Genomic DNA, 17,975 nt, shown 5'->3' with positions numbered 1-17,975 from the left:
GGAAATGTAGATATAACAAGCAAGAGTAAGATAAGGAGAAATAAAGAAAAGAGTGGTGGGAGAAAGCAGCATGGGATGAAATCAGAACTAGTCAGTCTTGGTATCCAGCAACCACGGAATGCAACAGCACCGAGGCAAGCTGCTACAAAAATCATTTGAACTGCTGCTTTTTTCATAATTTAAACTAAGCCTTCCCAGCAGGTGTAGGTTATATGGTAGAGGTAGTAGCCAACGTTAGAACTGGCACTGAGGACCTCTCCCAGGCAATCTAATACCAAAATGCTGAAACTTTGACCACCAGCAGCTCAAAACTCACAACTCTACACTGTCTGTACCCCATACCACCTGCAGCAGCTGCTTGTGGTAGGTACACACAGCCCTCTTGAGACTGTGCAGTAGTGGTGGCCGCCTCAGAAGGGGGGTGGTGGGCGGAGGTGGATTAAAAAAATAAAATAAACATACCTTTTCTGCCTCTCCGCTGCACCACTGCATGCCTCTCCCGCCGCTGCGTGCCTCTCCTCCGTCTGCTCTGCTGGAAGCACTGGAAGCACCCAGTGTTCTGGACTCTCCCAGCCAATCACGATGCTGCAAGAACAGCATTGTGATTTGACTGAGCATCCTGTTTTGGACGCTCAGGCAGTGCCTGGGGAGGCTGGGCATGTACTCCATGGAGCTGTGTAACACAGCCCAATGGAGAACAGGCCAAGTGTGCATGATGGTTTGGCCGGTCCTAGGGCACCGGCCAAACAGTCATGTGCACTTAGAGGAGTTCAAACCACTCCTCCCGCACTCTGTCTTCACAGAGCCCAGCCCCGTCCGGATTCCTGCATATAAAACTAAAATAACAATAACATCCTGTTATTATCATTTTATTTTTTCACTGTTGAAATAGTAGTGGGATACACTCCTCTGCCTTAGCAGAGGAGCCGCCACCGCTGTTCTGCAGTAGGCATACTTGCGGCTGCTAGTAGGGTGGCATTATCCAGTGCGGGTCATGGAGGAAGAAATGTGGCATCCTCTTCAGCCTTCCACTACACCCAATGTCCAGGCGCTACCTTCAACACTTGAGCACATGCAGAAAGTATCATCGTATGTTCATATTTTCAGGTCTCTGCAAGGCATTCACAGTGCTCCATGTTTCCTGTGGCCTCATGGATAGTAGCAATAAATTTAAAAAGTAGCATGAGTATCGCTGGAACAATCAAGAGTCTGTTTATTCGGGCAATGTAAGCTGCCTTTAGAGAAAAAGAGAAAGTGCAAATCTATCAACCCACACATTAATGTAGCTCTTAATCAATCAATCAATCAATCAATCAATCAATCAATCAATCAATCAATCAATCAATCAATATTTGTATTACATGCTTATCATCTCAGGGGAATGCAGGTGCTGTGTGGGCTGGGGCTATTCGAACATCCAGGCCTTGAGGCCGCTCCTGAATTCAGCGAGGAAGGTAGAGGTTCAGAGGTGGATGGGAAGGTTGTTCCAGGCCTTGGCAGCGAGGTGGGTGAAGGCCTGTCCTCCATCTCGTGTGCAATGGATGTGAGGATGGTGGTGAGGACGAGGGAGGCAGACCGCAGGTGTCTGGTGAGCTGGTGGAAGGTCAGGCGGTTGTTCAGGTATTCTGATCCCCTGTTTTGGAGGGCTTTGTAGGGGTGCATGAGCAGTTTGAAGTGGCATTTCCTCTTGACAGGGAACCAGTGCAGGGTACAGAGGTGGGGGGTGATGTGGGATCATCTGGGCAGAACCAGGATGATGTTTGCTGCTGTGTTCTGGATAGTTTGGAGGCGCTTGAGGAGGATGGTGGTTCTGGCGTAGAGGGGGTTTCCATTGTCAAGTCGACTAGTGATGAGAGCTTGTGTGACGGTTCTTCTGGTGTCTGTTGGGATCCATCTGAAGGGGTTACAGAGCATACTGAGGGTGTTAAAGCAGGTGGAGGCAACCAAGTTGACCTGTTGTCTCATAGGGAGCTCACTGTTGAGCATGATACCAACGTTGTGAGTGTTGGTGGTGGGGGTGGGTGCTGGTCTGAGTGCCACCAGGAGAGGAGAACTTCGGTTTTGTCAGTGTTGAGTTTGAGGCAGTTGGTTCTCATCCAGTCAGCGATGTCAGTCATGGTGTTCTGGAAGTTCGCTCTGGTTGTGTTAGTTTCTTTGATGAGGGAGATTATGAGCTGAATGTTGTTGGTGTAGGAGATGATGTTGAGACCATGGTTGAGAACAATGGGTGCCAGTGGTGTCATGTAGACGTTGAACAGTGTGGGGATAAGTCAGGATCCCTGGGACACACCACAGATGATGTTCTTGGGGTCAGAGCTGGTGGATTCTCTGGGTGCGCCCAGTGAAAAAAGAGGATAGTAGCTTGAGGATGTTGCCATAGATGCCGATGTGGTGAAGTCTTTGGATGAGGAGGTCGAGGGAGACTGTTGAAAGCTGCTGACAGGTCGAGGAGGATCAGGGCTGCTAACGCGCCGTAATCAAGGATGGCTCTGATGACGTCTGTGGCAGCTATAAGGGCGGTTTCTGTGCTGTGATTAATCTGTCAATTCTTAGGAAATGAGCCCCTGGATATTGGTAAAACCTACTCTCACCTCGCAAACCTTTTTGCATCTAATTTAATTAATAAACATCCCACATTCCACTTGTCTAGAAAGTAATATCACATGCAAATGGACTACAACCTTTTATAATGCATTTCGTCGCAGATATTTCATACATCTGCTCACGCGGTACTTTTCGAAAATTACCACCAGCCTTAGATGTGTGATGGTGACTATTACTATCTTTTATGAATTTAAATGTAGGGAAAACATTATTAAAATTCTGCTCATGTAATTGCTTAAGAGCTTTACAGGCAATTTTCCTGGAATTTGGGCAGAATTGCACTTATGTGTCATGTCTGGCAGCAGTTGTACACTGGAGGTTTCTGTTGGTCTATTGTGAGAAAAACCAACTGAGGGAACGGCCATGTGTAGAAACTTACAAAGGAAGTGAACGAAGAGTATATTTTCAAAAAAAAACTTATTCTCACAGTCAAACCATGTACTGTTCGGTGCATCACAGGCCCTCCTTGGATCTCTGACATAAGCGCAGCTGAAATCCAAAATAAAGATACTCTTCCCCCATGGTCAGATTCAAACTAGCTAACGACTTGTGTTTACAAATGCATAAATAAAAATTGATTAACTCTACTTCTGTAGTGTAAAAAAAAAATGACTTTGAATTTAGATCATGAGGTCTCAGTGCTTATTTTGTAAAACAATAAGTGCCAGGGCCCTCGTCATGAGGCTACCAGAGCTCGCTCTACCCATTACCCCTGCCAGTGCTGCCAACGACAGTACCACACTACTACTGACCACCACAATCCTACAAGTGTGACATTTCAGACAATTCCAGGACCCTATAGGATGGCTTGTGCAGCAGTTATTAGTAATTTTTAATGTATTTTGAAATAGTAAACAATTTTTGTTGTGCTTCTCTCTAAATCAGACAAACAGTGCCACCCTGTGGCAGACAGCCATAAATTCAAGTGTTGACAATTAAGTGCCGTTGCCAAGCACCAGAAACTACCGGCACAAATTAAGCACTGTGGGGTCTGTCATACATTTTTATTTCTATGAATGAACACTTTACCATTAAAAAAGATAACCGGTGCATGGGATGAATTGCCTTTTGAAGGTCGAATATATGAAATCTGTATTGGTGGCTTACAAGATCTTAATCCAGTTATTTTTGTTTGTCTTGCATAGTACGGCATAGCATTAAGTATTTTATATGTTAATAACTTTTAGAACCACTCTATTACAAATATGGTACATCTTTGCTGGAACAGGCTTGATTACTTATGTTCTCCTCAGAATGAAACAAAGTTTAACATTTTTTTATTTTTTGTGGTATTATCCTTTGTAATTTTTATTATTGATGGATTTCTTTGGAGCTCCAAATCAGATAAACGCCTGACAACTTCTATTGATTCTCACTCGTACATTGGTTGTCAAACTCCTTTTTGTTCACTCAACCTACTCATTTATTTACACATTAATCTGGATTCTTTCAACTATAGGTCCATGAACCCACCCTCTCTAAATCATTCATGTACACCCGTCACCGGATATTCATCCTTCCACTTGCATATTTATTCACCAGCCATTAACCCTCTCTGCCATCTATCCAGCTCTCACAACAGTTCTACTGAGGAAGAGAACTGCGCACCTTATGAGCAGGTGAGTTTAGAAGCAGTAAAAGCGTCCCGGGGCAGAGAGACACAGCCATGAAGAATCTACAACTCAACCGCGGCAGCAGCGGAGGGATATATACCAGGTCACTGAAAGGGGAGCTATAGTAAGTCAAGAAAAGCATGTAGAATGGCAAGACCAACAACAAGCATTGGCAAAGCCAACAGGTCTCGCCTTAGACACCTATTGACTTTGCCAGTTGGCTTTTAGCCATACAATACAGCATCCCAGATGCTGAGCAAAATGCCTTACAAAACCAAGCATTGGCATAGCCAATAGGTCTCGCTTTTGGGACCTTCTAAGTATTTAGTTATGCAGCACAATTTCCTTGGTGCAACCACATCAACTGTTGCGTGGCTAAACACTTATAAGGTCCGAAAGGCGAGGCCTATTGGCTATGCCAATGCTTGGTGTGGTTGTGTGTGTGGTTGTATGTGGTTGTGTGTGTGTGGTTGTGTGTGGATTTGTGTGGTTGTGTGTGGGTGTGTGTGGTTGTTTGTGTGGTTGTGTGTTTGTGGATGTGTGTGTGTGGTTGTGTGTGTGTGTGCGTGGTTGTGTTTGTGTGTGGTTGTGTGTGTGTGGTTGTGGGTGTGGTTGGGCGTTGTTGTATGTGTGTGGTTGTGGGCATGGTTGTTGGTGTGGTTGTGTGGTTGTGGTTGTGTGTGTGGTTGTGTGTGTGGTTGTATGTGTGTGTGTGTGTGGTTGTGTTTGTGTGTGTTTTTGTGTGTGGTTGTGTGTGTGGTTGTGTGTGTGTGGTTGTGTGTGTGGTTGTGGTTGTGTGTGTGGTTGTGTGTGTGGCTGTGTGTGTGGTTGTGTGTGGTTGTGTGTGTGGTTGTGGTTGTGTGTGTGGTTGTGTGGTTGTGTGTGTGTGTGGTTGTGTGTGTGATTGTGTGGTTGTTGTGTGTGTGTGGTTGTGTGTGGTTGTGTGTGTGGTTGTGTGTGTGGTTGTTGTGCGTGTGGTTGTGTGTGTGTGTGTTTGTGTGTATATGTGTGGTTGTGTGTGTGTGTGTTTGTGTATGTGTGGTTGTGTGTCTGTGTGTGTGGTTGTATGTGTGGTTGTGTGTGTGGTTGTGATTGTGTGTGTGTGTGTGGTTGTGGTTGTGTTTGTGGTTGTGTGGTTGTGTGTGTGGTTGTGTGTGTGGTTGTGCGTGTGGTTGTGTGTGTGTGTTTGTGTGTGTGTGGTTGTGGTTGTGTGTGTGTGTGTGGTTGTGTATGTGGTTGTGTATGTGGTTGTGCATGTGGTTGTGGTTGTGTGTGTGGTTGTGTGTGTGATAGTAATACTAAAAGCATCTCAAAATAAAGGAACACAAACATCGAGTTTGAGGAAAGAGAAAGCACGTTGTAAGTCAAACAGGCGCAGCAAAGCATTAACACAACAACAAAACAAACAAGATCACTTAGCGAAGACTGAATGCTGATAATGGATACACACAGCCCATCATCTTAAGAGTTCGAGTGCAGCCAATGTGCACTCAAACCTGCCCCCTCCTTGTGAGTTGCACCCCATATTCATGAGTTGTAACTGCTGCACCCACCATAGCGCTTTGAGATCTAAAGCGCTACATAGGTCTAATCGATTAACCAGTCGCCAACATGCTGTGCTTTTAAAGAGAATGTGCCAAAAGTTTCCAGCTTCCTCATCATGTCCTCATGAAAGCTCCAACCGAAAGGACTCCCTGAATGGTGCAACGGACATGAAGCAGCCGCTGCGATCAGAAATAAACACTGTGAACGTTGTCCAGTTTCATAGTAACATTTCCTTAATGTACAAAACAGTAATACTAAAAGCATCTCAAAATAATGGAACACAAACATCGAGTTTGTGGAAAGAGAAAGCACATTGTAAGTCAAACGGGCGCAGTAAAGCATTAACACAACATGTTCTTTGATGTTTGATGTTCTTTGAACGAGAACATCAAAGGAGCGCCGCGAAAGTGAAAGTGATCGCGGGCGCTTAATGAGCATGACGAGGTTTGCCAGCCTCTGCTCGCGCACATGCACTGTAGCTCTAGGCTGGCTATGGTAGCAATTTTTTGAGCCCTCACAAAAAGTCTGGCCAGACCAGCGCATGCGCTGGGTCAGGCGAGACCTAAAAAGCAAAACCTATGACTCAGTCAGCGGTGTCATTTTCTATGCTCATGAACGTTATATGCGCGTGCCTACCAAATTATGTGATCGCCTTATATTTTTATTTACTAATCCGAATTGGAAGTGAACGTTTTTTTTACAACCGGTAGGGTAGGCAACACGGGGGAGTTAGAGAATTAACATGCAGACTGGGGAAGAAGTAGCACAGAGAGCACAGGTGAAGGAAGCGACATGACAGAAAGAGCGTGGGTTGGAGAAGAAAAACATGGGTGAGAGAGAGCAGTGTGGAGCTTGAGCACACAGGCGAGAAAGTAACACAGGGGGGGGAAGCACTTGAGTGAATGCATCAGAGAGGGAGAAGCACATAGGAGAGACCAACACAGAGCCACGAAGAGGAACAGTGAAGTACACAAGGGAGACAGCTGGAAAACACATGCATTCTGGAGAAGTTTTTAAACAAAAAGTAAAAAGTGGTTGAAAATTAAGCAATGAAAGGAACCAATTTATTGGGCCTTGCTCTAGAGGAGAGACAACTCAACAGGTAGCAAAGCCCACACAAAGCAATGAATAAAAAGCAAGAAAATTAGAGTGACAAAATCAACCAATGGTGAGCAATTTTCAACCTTTATGCTCACTGTAAACTGACAATAGTTTTTTAGCCAACTGACACCGCACTCTGTCTGGTAGGCGAGAACTAAAAAGTAAAAGAAAACAGTTGGGAACAAGGCACGAGGAAGAGGGGAGTTGGGAGTGCAATGAGCAAGGCTGTTGATAAAAGCATTTGTACATAAACAAGAATTGATGGTGCCGGCTAGAAAGCGAAGCGGGGCTTGTAGTAATCAGTATTAAAACAAGCATTGGCATAGCCAATAGGTCTCGCTTTGGGGACCTTATAAGTATTTAGTTATGCAGCACAATATCCTTGGTGCAACAACATCAACTGTCGCATGGCTAAACACTTATAAGTTCCCAAAGGCGAGACCTATTGGCTATGCCAATGCTTGTTTGTTAAAGTTGCTAAATTACTGTGGGAAGGCTGCGGGGGGATGTTGGTTGTGCCTAACAACAATGGAATGTGGGGGGAGGATGTGGGGGAGTGAAGTAACATGAAATGGGAGGAGTGCAGTGCTGGAGTGAGACTGCAGACACATGCACTGTCAGTGCATGTGCAAAAGTAAATTAAAAAAATAAGCAATTTTTCATTTTAACGTGTTCAGAGAAGCAGGTAATAAATAATATGTGTGTTCACGTTGTGTGGGGGGATAGTGTTCCTTGAAAATGAGAGTTCAGTGGTCCCTCAGGCCGTATGCCCCGGTACCACTGAACCTGCTGCACCAATTGAAGCTACACCCCTGTCTACACGCTAACATACCAGCAATTCTCAGAGACCAGTCAAACACCTCACATAAGACGACGTAAAGAGGACCGAGGTTTGTTCAGAGTTAGGATAACTTCTTCTTCAGTAAACGCGGCACATCAGACCATGCAGCACAGAAACCTGCGCGGATACCGGCGCTTGCATCAGACCTCCTGTGCGTGATGAATAGCCACAAAGGGGAGCACATAATAGTGTGATTACTACCAGCACAAACTCACAGCCAAGCAGAAACGTCAAGGTCACAGCAGGGGGTGAGGTCACGAGCGCCTAAAAGCATACAGGAATAATGCTGGTGGAATATCAAATGCCTGCTACGGAAAGGCTCACTTGTGTTGTTCACGAATTATGCGGTTACGAAATGCAAAGTCAACCAGGACTTCTGACTGTAAAAACCCGCAACTATGTCTCACGGGCCAGAATGTTGTACTTGTAATGAACAGCGGAAAAACATGGAGAGAAATTGAAAGGAAGTTATGTTTCTGTAACAAGTAACAAAAATATGGAAAATCCATCTACTGCAATGTGCAATAAAGAAGTTAACACTTCAATTACAAACATCAACCATCTCGACACATCCCGTTTGCTATTCCCACATTTGTCCCATCTGAAGTTGACTGAAAAGTCAAGGCTCACACTGCCCGGGGAGCAAGCAGACTAGAATTAGAAGTCACTATGTGCGTGCCGTGTGCTTACACAGTTTGCTTTATGTTTGTAGTTTCATACAGAGTGAACTCAACCAGATATTATCGGAGAGCTTTGCATAAGCATCAGTTGTATTACACATGCCACGACGCACCGGAACCAGCGGGGAGAGGCTTATATTTTGTTTGATGTTGTCTCTAGGCTATAACAAATCATTATTTCAACATCAAACAAAATAAAAGCCTCTCCACGATGGTTTCGGGGCACCGTGTCAGTTTTAATGCAACTGGTGCTCATGCACAGCCCTCCGATATCTTCTGGACAATTTCTCTCTGTATAAAAAGGCAAACATAAAAAACTAGACTGTAAAACAACAGGTGGACTTCCTGCAGCCCACGTCTGTGAGCACGACTGAACAAACTTGGCAGTTAAGCATTTATTTACAAGCATTTGCGTTCCTGCAGCGCTAACAAGCCAGCTTCTGAGCGCTCAAACTCGAAGAAAAAGGCGCTGATGAAAGGAATAAGGAGGTAGAACAAGAGAGAGTATAAAGGGAGTGGTGCTCGCGCGGCCATTGCGAGACGTGAAAGTGAAAGTGATCGCGATCAAGCGCGCGGCGAGCGATGCGCTTAATGAGCATGAGGAATGCCATATGGTGGCTCTGTTCAAGCGCACGCCCGAGCACATGCACTGCAAGCTGTAGCCGGCGGTTGCATTTTTTGAAGCCCTTACTTAAAGTCTCGCCAGACCAGTGCAAGCGCTGGGTCAGGCGAGACCTATAAAAACTATTGACATCAGAACTCCATTAATCTTATCAATCATCTATTTACTCAACCTTCACGTATCCATTCATCTACAACTATTTCATCCACACACAAACTGAGCCCCAACGCATTCTTAACTTACATAATGCTGAACGAGCAGCCTGCTCGCTAAAATGCGCAGTTATGCCGCTGACCGCGGCCCCCGCAGGGGGCCACTCGGCGGTCGGCGCCTTAGTGGCCCCGGGGCCCCGGTCACCCATCCCCACTCCCTACTTCGGGGGGGGCGGGGGCAGGGATCCTGATTGTGCCCCCCTCCGTGTCGGGGGCCGGAAGTGACGCGAAAGGCGCGTCACTTCCGGGCCCAGGTGTGAGGGGAAGGCTATTTAGCCTTCCCCCACCCTCACTGGCGACCTCTTTGTCGCCCACCTCGCCTTTTGTGACGACGAATCGGACGCAGCGTCGTTTCGCGGGGGTCGTCGTCGTTGCCTTGCTGTGGAACTCCTAATATTTGCGGTGAGTTGCCGGATTGCCCCCTCGCCCCGGCCCTGTCCCTGGGCAGTACCAGGAGACGGGGCCCTGTGGTCGGAGTGCCACGGGCGGGGGGGGACCGTGCTCGGAGCAAGGCTCTTGTTTATTTACGTTTAACGGGGCGTGCGATCGTTGGGGAAGCTGTGTTTTGTTTGTTTCCCTGCCACGATGGCGAGCGCGGGTGGGCGCGAGGAGTCGATCGCGGGACGCAACCGGCCGGCAATCCGGCGTCCATCTTGTGTGTGGGGGCATACTGGCTCCCATCTTGGTTGTGGGGCATCCACAGCCACGGTGGCTTGCTGTCTTAGTAGAGAGGCCGGCAAGCAAATGGGCACCACGGTGGTCGAGTCTCACTCTCATGGGACGATATGGGGCGTACTGGTTGCAACGCAATGAGAGCCAGCACAGCAGGGAATACCGTCGACTGATCCCCCCGTGCCTAACAAAGGTGAATGGGCCCGGCTGTATGGCAGCTGGTCCTACATAAAGCGCCGACATGCTTCCCTTGCGTTTCACTAAGGTCCGGTCAGGGACACATTGATTTAATCGTGTAACCGTGTGTCTGCCGGCCTTTCGTCCCCGGGGGGCGTGTTTGCCAATAATGGCGGACCTTGCGCAAGTGAGGGTATATGGGAGCGGCTGGCCGGCCGCTTTCTGTCAGTGTAAATGCTTCCCCCCCCCCCCCCCCAAGGCTACGCTGACGGGAAATCTGCAGTTCGATGCTTCAAGACTCGTTTTATCCTGTGCCGGTCAAGGGCGCATTCTGGCACATGTCCAGCAAATCCGTCCAGGCTGCGGGGGGGACCCGCGCCATGGGGGCCAGCCATTTTGCATTATGTCCCGATCCCATAGATCGCTGGAACTCGAAACGATATCCCAGCGCCCCACATGCGCTCCGGCGCTGTAAGCATTCTCTAACTCGTAGTCCGTCGGAGAGCCGGGGAAGCAGAAGGGGATGAAATGGGGGTTCATAACCGCACCCTGCACAGCCATCGCTCCCCGTCCTTTTAGTAGGGTTCGCTTTTGTTAATTGCAACGTCTTACAGGGTGGTGGGCACTTCCAATACCTTAGACAGGCGACTTGCCAGCTTTGCAGTGGCTGTATCGTAGCCAGTGCGGTCTAACTGTGGCGTGATTACGGCTTATTGAAAACTTGAAACTTTAGGGGCAGTAAGGTGCCCGGGCTAGCTAGCCCGCTCGGCTGCCACGGTGGGAACCTGCTTGTGGGTCCCGATCGGGTGGTGGGCTCGAGGCTGGGCCCAGTGGTAGGCAGCGCGCTCATTACCTGGATGTATAACGTAAATAGGGCACTCATGTGAAGCGCTCCAATACCTTCGGGTCGATCGCGCGCTATATAATTATGCAATGAGATTGTATCGGGGCGGCCTGGGTCCAACAGGTAATCGTGCTGCCTATATACGAAGATCCATGACACCAGTGCTTGCACGGTTCGCAGGTTTTGCTCCATTACACTCGATCTCGTAGTCTTGTAATTGTGGACGAAGCGACCAGTGCCTAGATGTGTAAGGGAAATACGGCACTCATGTAAAGCGCTCCAATACCTTCGGGTCGAGCTCGCGCTATATAATTATGCAGGGAGACGGGGCTTCCGGGGGTCGCGGGCGGTGCCATCCGCGTGGTTGCGGCCTAGTTGTAAAGGGTATCCCCCCGTCTGAGGTTGTCCGTGCCTAATTATATGTACGTTAATAATGAATTTCATTACGGTTCTATGTAGAGCGTTCGCTACGATGAGGTGGCCTAACGGCCAGGGCGCTCGACCTCGGACCTCGGGAACTAGGTTCGAGTCTCGGTAATGCCGATGAACTTCCTGTGATTCGGGGCAAAACACTTTATCTCCCCGGGCCTTACAAAACGTGAATGTGGGTCCTCATGTAACGGAACGGGGGCTATGTAAGGCGCTGTAATACTTAATCGGTTTCGGGTCAAGTTCGCGCTATATAAACTCGGCAAATATTTTCAATGCCTTCGGGTCGAGCTCGCGCTATCTACAATATGCGTAAAGGCGTAACATATACATGAACCGAGGCTCATGTCCTCAAGGTCCGCTAGGAGCGGAGCCAGTCCACTGAGGCTCGGAGAATGGACGGGAGCGGTGGGAGCATCCCAGTCCCATGGTGTGTCCTCCTGTGCGGGACCATAATCTTTAAAACGGTGTCTTTTCACCAATATCAGCGTGGGAAAAGAGATTGTGGCGTAACGGCCAGAGCTGCCGACATTGTAAATAGTAACCAGGTTCGAGCCTCGGCGTCTGCAAAACATCCCGTGATTCGGGGCAATTCACTTAATCTCCCCGTGCCCAACAAGAAACAAGCAACCTCGGAGCGGGGGACCAGGGTGCGAGAGTCGGTATTGTCTTTTATATCGATGCGGAGACAATTCATAAAATATGCATGAAAGCATATTCTAGACATGAACCACGCCTCATGGCTTCAAGGTCCGAATCTGGTGCGGCAGACACCTTCATCCACAGCGAACGGATATGGCCCAAGGGAGAGTGGGGAGCGGTGCCGGTTTCTGAGGCCGGGCGTATGGACGGGAGCGGTGGGAGCATCCCTGTCCCATGGTGTGTCCTCCTGTACGGGGCCTTGTCCGCCTGTCGTGGCATCTCCTCACCCCCGCCGCACTGACGCTGGGGGTGCGAGGTCTTAGAGCTTCGGAGCCGCGTCCGCATCGCGAGTCGATAGGCCTCCCTGATTCCACTCGTAGGGAGCAAATGCGTTTGTCGGATTTTACATCGGTGCTCGGGTACAGCGCTTTCAGACCTTCGCGATGTACAACTATAGTTGGGTTGTGATTTGAATAGCGAATGGCCCCTGACAACGATACAGGGTACTTAACCAGGGGCGAGCCGCGAGGGCGCGTCCACATTCTGTGATTCGGGGCAAATCACTTAATCGCGCCGTGCCTCAATGTGTATGTAAATACCGTCCTACGGGATATATGCATAAGAGCGAAACGTATACAAGGACCTAGGCTCAGGTCCTCAATCTCAATCTGGTTGGTGTTTCGAGTCTCGGGGGCGCATTCTGTGATTCGGGGAACATCACTTAATCTTAACCCCCCCGTGCCTAAATATGTATGTAAATGCGGTGCTACACGCTCCAATACCTTCGGGTCGAGTCGCGCTAGATAAAGAATTTATGCAGAGATTTCCAACTTAGGGTCAGGGAACCAAGGTTCGAGCCTCGGGGTCGACGCCACATCCTGTGATTCCGGGCGTATCACTTAATCTCCCCGTGCCTGAATGTAAGCGGTGCTCATGTAAAGCGCTCTAATACCTTAGCGCTATATAAATCTACATTAAATAAAAAATACTTGATTGGTGCTTGGCCCTGACAATGATACAAGTGACCCCAAGATGCGGGGGCAAAAGTACAAAATAGCCATTGTCGTACTAGGCTTATTTGGTCCCAGGGACATTGCGTCGCATGCTGGACAGAACCTGGTCGAGCGCCTCCTATACCTTGTTCAATTGCGCTCACCTTTCAATTCTCTCTCCTAGATCGTGCTTGGTGTCCGGTTGACAGACGGAACCCGCTGGTGACAGGACAAGGGTGTAAGTGGCGCAGGGGGCTTATTACCGATACCTTTGCGCTGTTGAAACAGGCACAATTGGAACACTAGGTGGGCTCTCCCCACGTTGCCTGTAATGTGTTTATCCCCGGTTTTGAATGAGGGAATGGGACTAGATTGCTTGCTGGCGGTGGACCTCGTGCACGTTAGTTGGTATGGGAGCGGACAGCCAATAACCCGCGCACCCGGCGCACGGTGGGAGCGGGCATGAGCGTGCGTGGGTCCTTTGCCTTGGGACGCTTGCTCGCAAAGTCACAGGTTCAAGTTACCTTGATTCTGTATCGGTTGGCGTACCTTTCGTTTGGTCCGGTAGAGCACGCAGGTTAGTGATCGCCCGCGGGGCATACTTCACAATGGCGGTCGCCCTCGCGAGCGAAGTAAATTAACGGGGGTGCGGCCGGCTTGAAGCCGCATACCCTGTGCCGTGGGAGCCGGTAGGAGACTAGCGTGGGTTCACAGCCCCAATGCACCAGCACTGCAAGGCTGGGAGCTGCCTGGGTCCCCGCTGATCGCGGTAAGTGCAACCCCTGTGGCTCTCCCTGGTTAAGGTTAGGGTTATCGCCCCCCCTCCAGTCGGCTACGCTGCCGTCGAGGGTGGGGGGGGGGCATGCAGTGGGCCGCGTGCAGCAGGCGTAATGGACCTGGCTCAGGGGATCGTTTAGTATGACACGAATCTGGTAAGCCCCCCGCGTTTGAATGTGTAATGTAAATAAGGTGCTCAGGTAAAGCGCTCCAACACCTTCAGGGCGAGTTCGCACTATATAATTCTGCAACATGTATTGCTGATTTCCTATAGGGCAGTTAAATGACACAAGTGCGTGCATTGTTCACATACGCGATTATGGGCATTAATAAACCCCCGGCACCTCAATGAAAAATCTGGTGCGGTGCTCGCGTGATCCGGTTGGGGAGCGGGTAATATGGTACGAATTTCTTCAGCACCCCTTGCGTGAAGATGTATTGTAAATACGGTGCTCATGTAAAGTGCTCCAAATGCCTTCCGGTCGAGTTCGCACTATATAAATATGCACCATGTATTTGCAGGCTTCCGATAAGGCAGATACATGATACCAGTACATGCACTGTTCACAGCATGCGATTACGGGTTTACTAATCCCTCCACGCACCGCAAGGGTTAATCGGGTGCGGTGTTCGCGTGACCTGGAATGGGTTTCGTGTTCTGTGGTACGAATTTCTCACGCTCCCCGTGCCTGTACGTGTAATGTAAATACAGTGCTCATGTGAAGAGGTGCAATACCTTTGGCGGCGAGTTCGCGCTATACAATATGCAACAGGTATGTGCTGGCTTGCTATAAGGCAGATACTTGATAAAAGTGCAGGCATCGTTCACAAGTCTTTGCTCTGATACCTTCGGGTCGAGTTCACGCTAGATAAATATGCAGCATGTATTGCTGATTTCCTATAATGCAGACACATATTCCACTGCAACCAAAGACAGATTTCGGGTTGCTTATGTGGGCCGCCTTCAACGGTCACTGATATGGGGAACTCACATATATCTAACTGTAACCTAGACACCCGGGTGGGTGCATAGTCGGGCAGGGCAACGCAACCGAGGTAGAATGGTAGTTATTATCTAATGCTAAAGGAAGTCTGGATTGAGCCACTAGATGGTGTAGATATGGGTGCAGCTCAGCGCCCCAATCCCATTGAATTCGGGGACGCACTGGCATAGCGGTAAAAGATAAGTGGTCACCACATAGCGCATCACTAGGGCCTAAATCACGGCAAGGTTACCGGCGTGATTGTCCAAGTGGTTGCGGGTGCGCCGCTCGCGAGCGGATTGCAACCCGTGGTTTACCTCTGTCTCAAATCGACCGATAGTTCATGGTTAAGCCGCTTGGCCTGCAGTACACTGAGCTGGGCACCATAACCAAAAGTTAGGCCTGCAGGAGGAGTAGCTGGAGGAACCAGATAGGAATAGGTCCAGATGTACTTTGGGGGGCATTCCCCTGCAACCAAAGACAGATTTCGGGTTGCTTCAATGAAGACCTTCCACCCGGCTGGGGGGTGGTATGGTTGTTATATAGCAAGTGTGCGGTGGTTCAAAGTTTGGTAAAGACCACGTAGAGCCCCAGGGCATCAGGGCATTATTGACCGTGCAGCACTCGCTACGTTCAGAATAGGGCCGGTATTTGCACCAAGTCTCCGGTTGGTTCCCACAGACTTGTCTGCTCCCAAGGTTATCCTCTAGGGGTAGAACTTGAGACTAAGGGGGCATTGCCTGCTTCGGCGGCACAAATAAGCAATAGCTACGCCGGGATGGAGTTACCATGCAGGTCCTGCCACCACTGGTATCCCCCCAGGTGATGGGATCAAGTTAGGTGGGACCGCGAAGCCTACGGTTCTTGGGAAACTTCCTTCAGTAGGGCATTTAGCAACAGATAAGATACCAGCGTGTGAGTATCAGATATCTGCTTCCAGCAGCACCGTGCCCTGGGAGCGCACGCGTTGCCCTAACTCTGTGGTCCTCCCACAAGGGAGCCGGGTAGCAAAACAAGTGAACAGGCTCCTTAGGCGGGCCTCTGGCCTTCAGCTGGGTGTAATCACCATCAATTGGAGAGAGGCCCAGGTAAAATGGGCTTTCCGTAATGCTTGGAGGACCATTGCGGTTGGTGGCACCCCCCACCGGAATCACTGGTCGCGTACGGCAGCTGCAGGAGACTGGTGCTGCTGTCCCAATATCTGGGGTGTCAGCGGGGCAAAGACAAGGGGACATTATGACAGCGCGCAACGCTTAAGCCAAACAGATTCCCGAAGCTGGTATGCCTAAGGGATCATCACTGAGGGATCCGTAGGGGCATAATTCCTATAAGGTATAAGGGATGGTGGGCAGGGGCAAGAGTCGCCCCTTGCCCATGGTCACGCGCTGGCAGTGAGGTGCACTCCTGGGCCCCAGGTTAACTATCTGAGGGGACTGTTCAAATGTTAAGTAACCCTTCTCGTCATAATAGACAAAGCGGGCAGGCCCAGGATTGTGAATAGGTGTAACCTTCCCGCTGGGGGGCGAATATTTATCGCACATCTTCACAGGCCCCTCTATTTCAACAGACCCCATCCGATTGGGATAGCGTCTAGGGATTGGGGACATAGATGGGGCCATCTACAATCCAGGAGCTATAGCTCACTGGTATGTCTTGGGCCTGTGGTTATAAGGGATCTCACAGGGTTTGAGTCCCGCCCAAAGGGGTTTGGGCTTTATTCGCCATGAGATGATCCGGGGGAATGTAAAGGGGTACTTCGACTTGGATGGAGTACACCTCTCCCAAAGAGGCATGGACCTGTTTTTATTGGATTTAAGCGAAGCATTGGTGAATAGAGGGTGCAGGTAAAGAGCTAGGTTGGTGGGGGGCCCTGGCTGCGACGGTTAGCCGCCTCCAGGGCTGTGGCGGAGTTACAGGGCGATCTGGAAGCAGGCCGGTACAAAGGGTACCTCTGCGCGGCACCACGTGGTGCCTGAGCCAAAACGAGGAGCCTCCAGAGAGGTCCCGGAAGCCGGTCGGCGCCCCGCTAGGCCTGCGGGCGGTTGTGGGCCTGAACAACCGGGGGCTTGCTATGCGACGCTCCGCCCCGAGAGGGGGGGTGTGAGTAGAATTTCAACGGCACGTGATCGAAAAAGAATCACTTGGGGGGCAGCACTTGCGGGTCGTTCCCGTGCTGCCCGGCTCATCAGGCGGGGCAGGTGAAGTAGATGGCCGCCTGCCCTTGGATCGCCCGTAAGATAACCCACCTATTACATATCCTGGAATTATGTAATAAATCCTGCAGCATTTGTTACCCATCTACAACTGTTTCTTGTGTCTTCTTTGGGTAACCTAATTTGGGGGAGGGGGGTGAGCGGGGTGCCCCTGGGGGTACTATGCCGCTGACCGCGGCCCCCGCAGGGGGCCACTCGGCGGTCGGCGCCTTAGTGGCCCCGGGGCCCCGGTCACCCATCCCCACTCCCTACTTCGGGGGGGGCGGGGGCAGGGATCCTGATTGTGCCCCCCTCCGTGTCGGGGGCCGGAAGTGACGCGAAAGGCGCGTCACTTCCGGGCCCAGGTGTGAGGGGAAGGCTATTTAGCCTTCCCCCACCCTCACTGGCGACCTCTTTGTCGCCCACCTCGCCTTTTTACCCTCCCTACCGCTTACCCGGCGTGGTGTGGTGGGGTGGGGTTTTTGGCTGAACGTTTTAATGTTTTCTTTTCGTTGCAGGCGGAGTTACAGGGCGATCTGGAAGCAGGCCGGTACAAAGGGTACCTCTGCGCGGCACCACGTGGTGCCTGAGCCAAAACGAGGAGCCTCCAGAGAGGTCCCGGAAGCCGGTCGGCGCCCCGCTAGGCCTGCGGGCGGTTGTGGGCCTGAACAACCGGGGGCTTGCTATGCGACGCTCCGCCCCGAGAGGGGGGGTGTGAGTAGAATTTCAACGGCACGTGATCGAAAAAGAATCACTTGGGGGGAAGCACTTGCGGGTCGTTCCCGTGCTGCCCGGCTCATCAGGCGGGGCAGGTGAAGTAGATGGCCGCCTGCCCTTGGATCGCCCGTAAGATAACCCACCTATTACATATCCTGGAATTATGTAATAAATCCTGCAGCATTTGTTACCCATCTACAACTGTTTCTTGTGTCTTCTTTGGGTAACCTAATTTGGGGGAGGGGGGTGAGCGGGGTGCCCCTGGGGGTACTATGCCACATCACGTTGGGCAATGTTATAAAAACATGTACACTAAGGTAACATTTTAAAAA

Source organism: Triturus cristatus, chromosome 7 (assembly GCF_964204655.1).
Source record: "Triturus cristatus chromosome 7, aTriCri1.1, whole genome shotgun sequence".
Taxonomy (NCBI): Eukaryota; Metazoa; Chordata; class Amphibia; order Caudata; family Salamandridae; genus Triturus; species Triturus cristatus.
The sequence above is the reverse complement of the archived record's forward strand: the minus strand, read 5'-3'. Positions refer to the sequence as shown.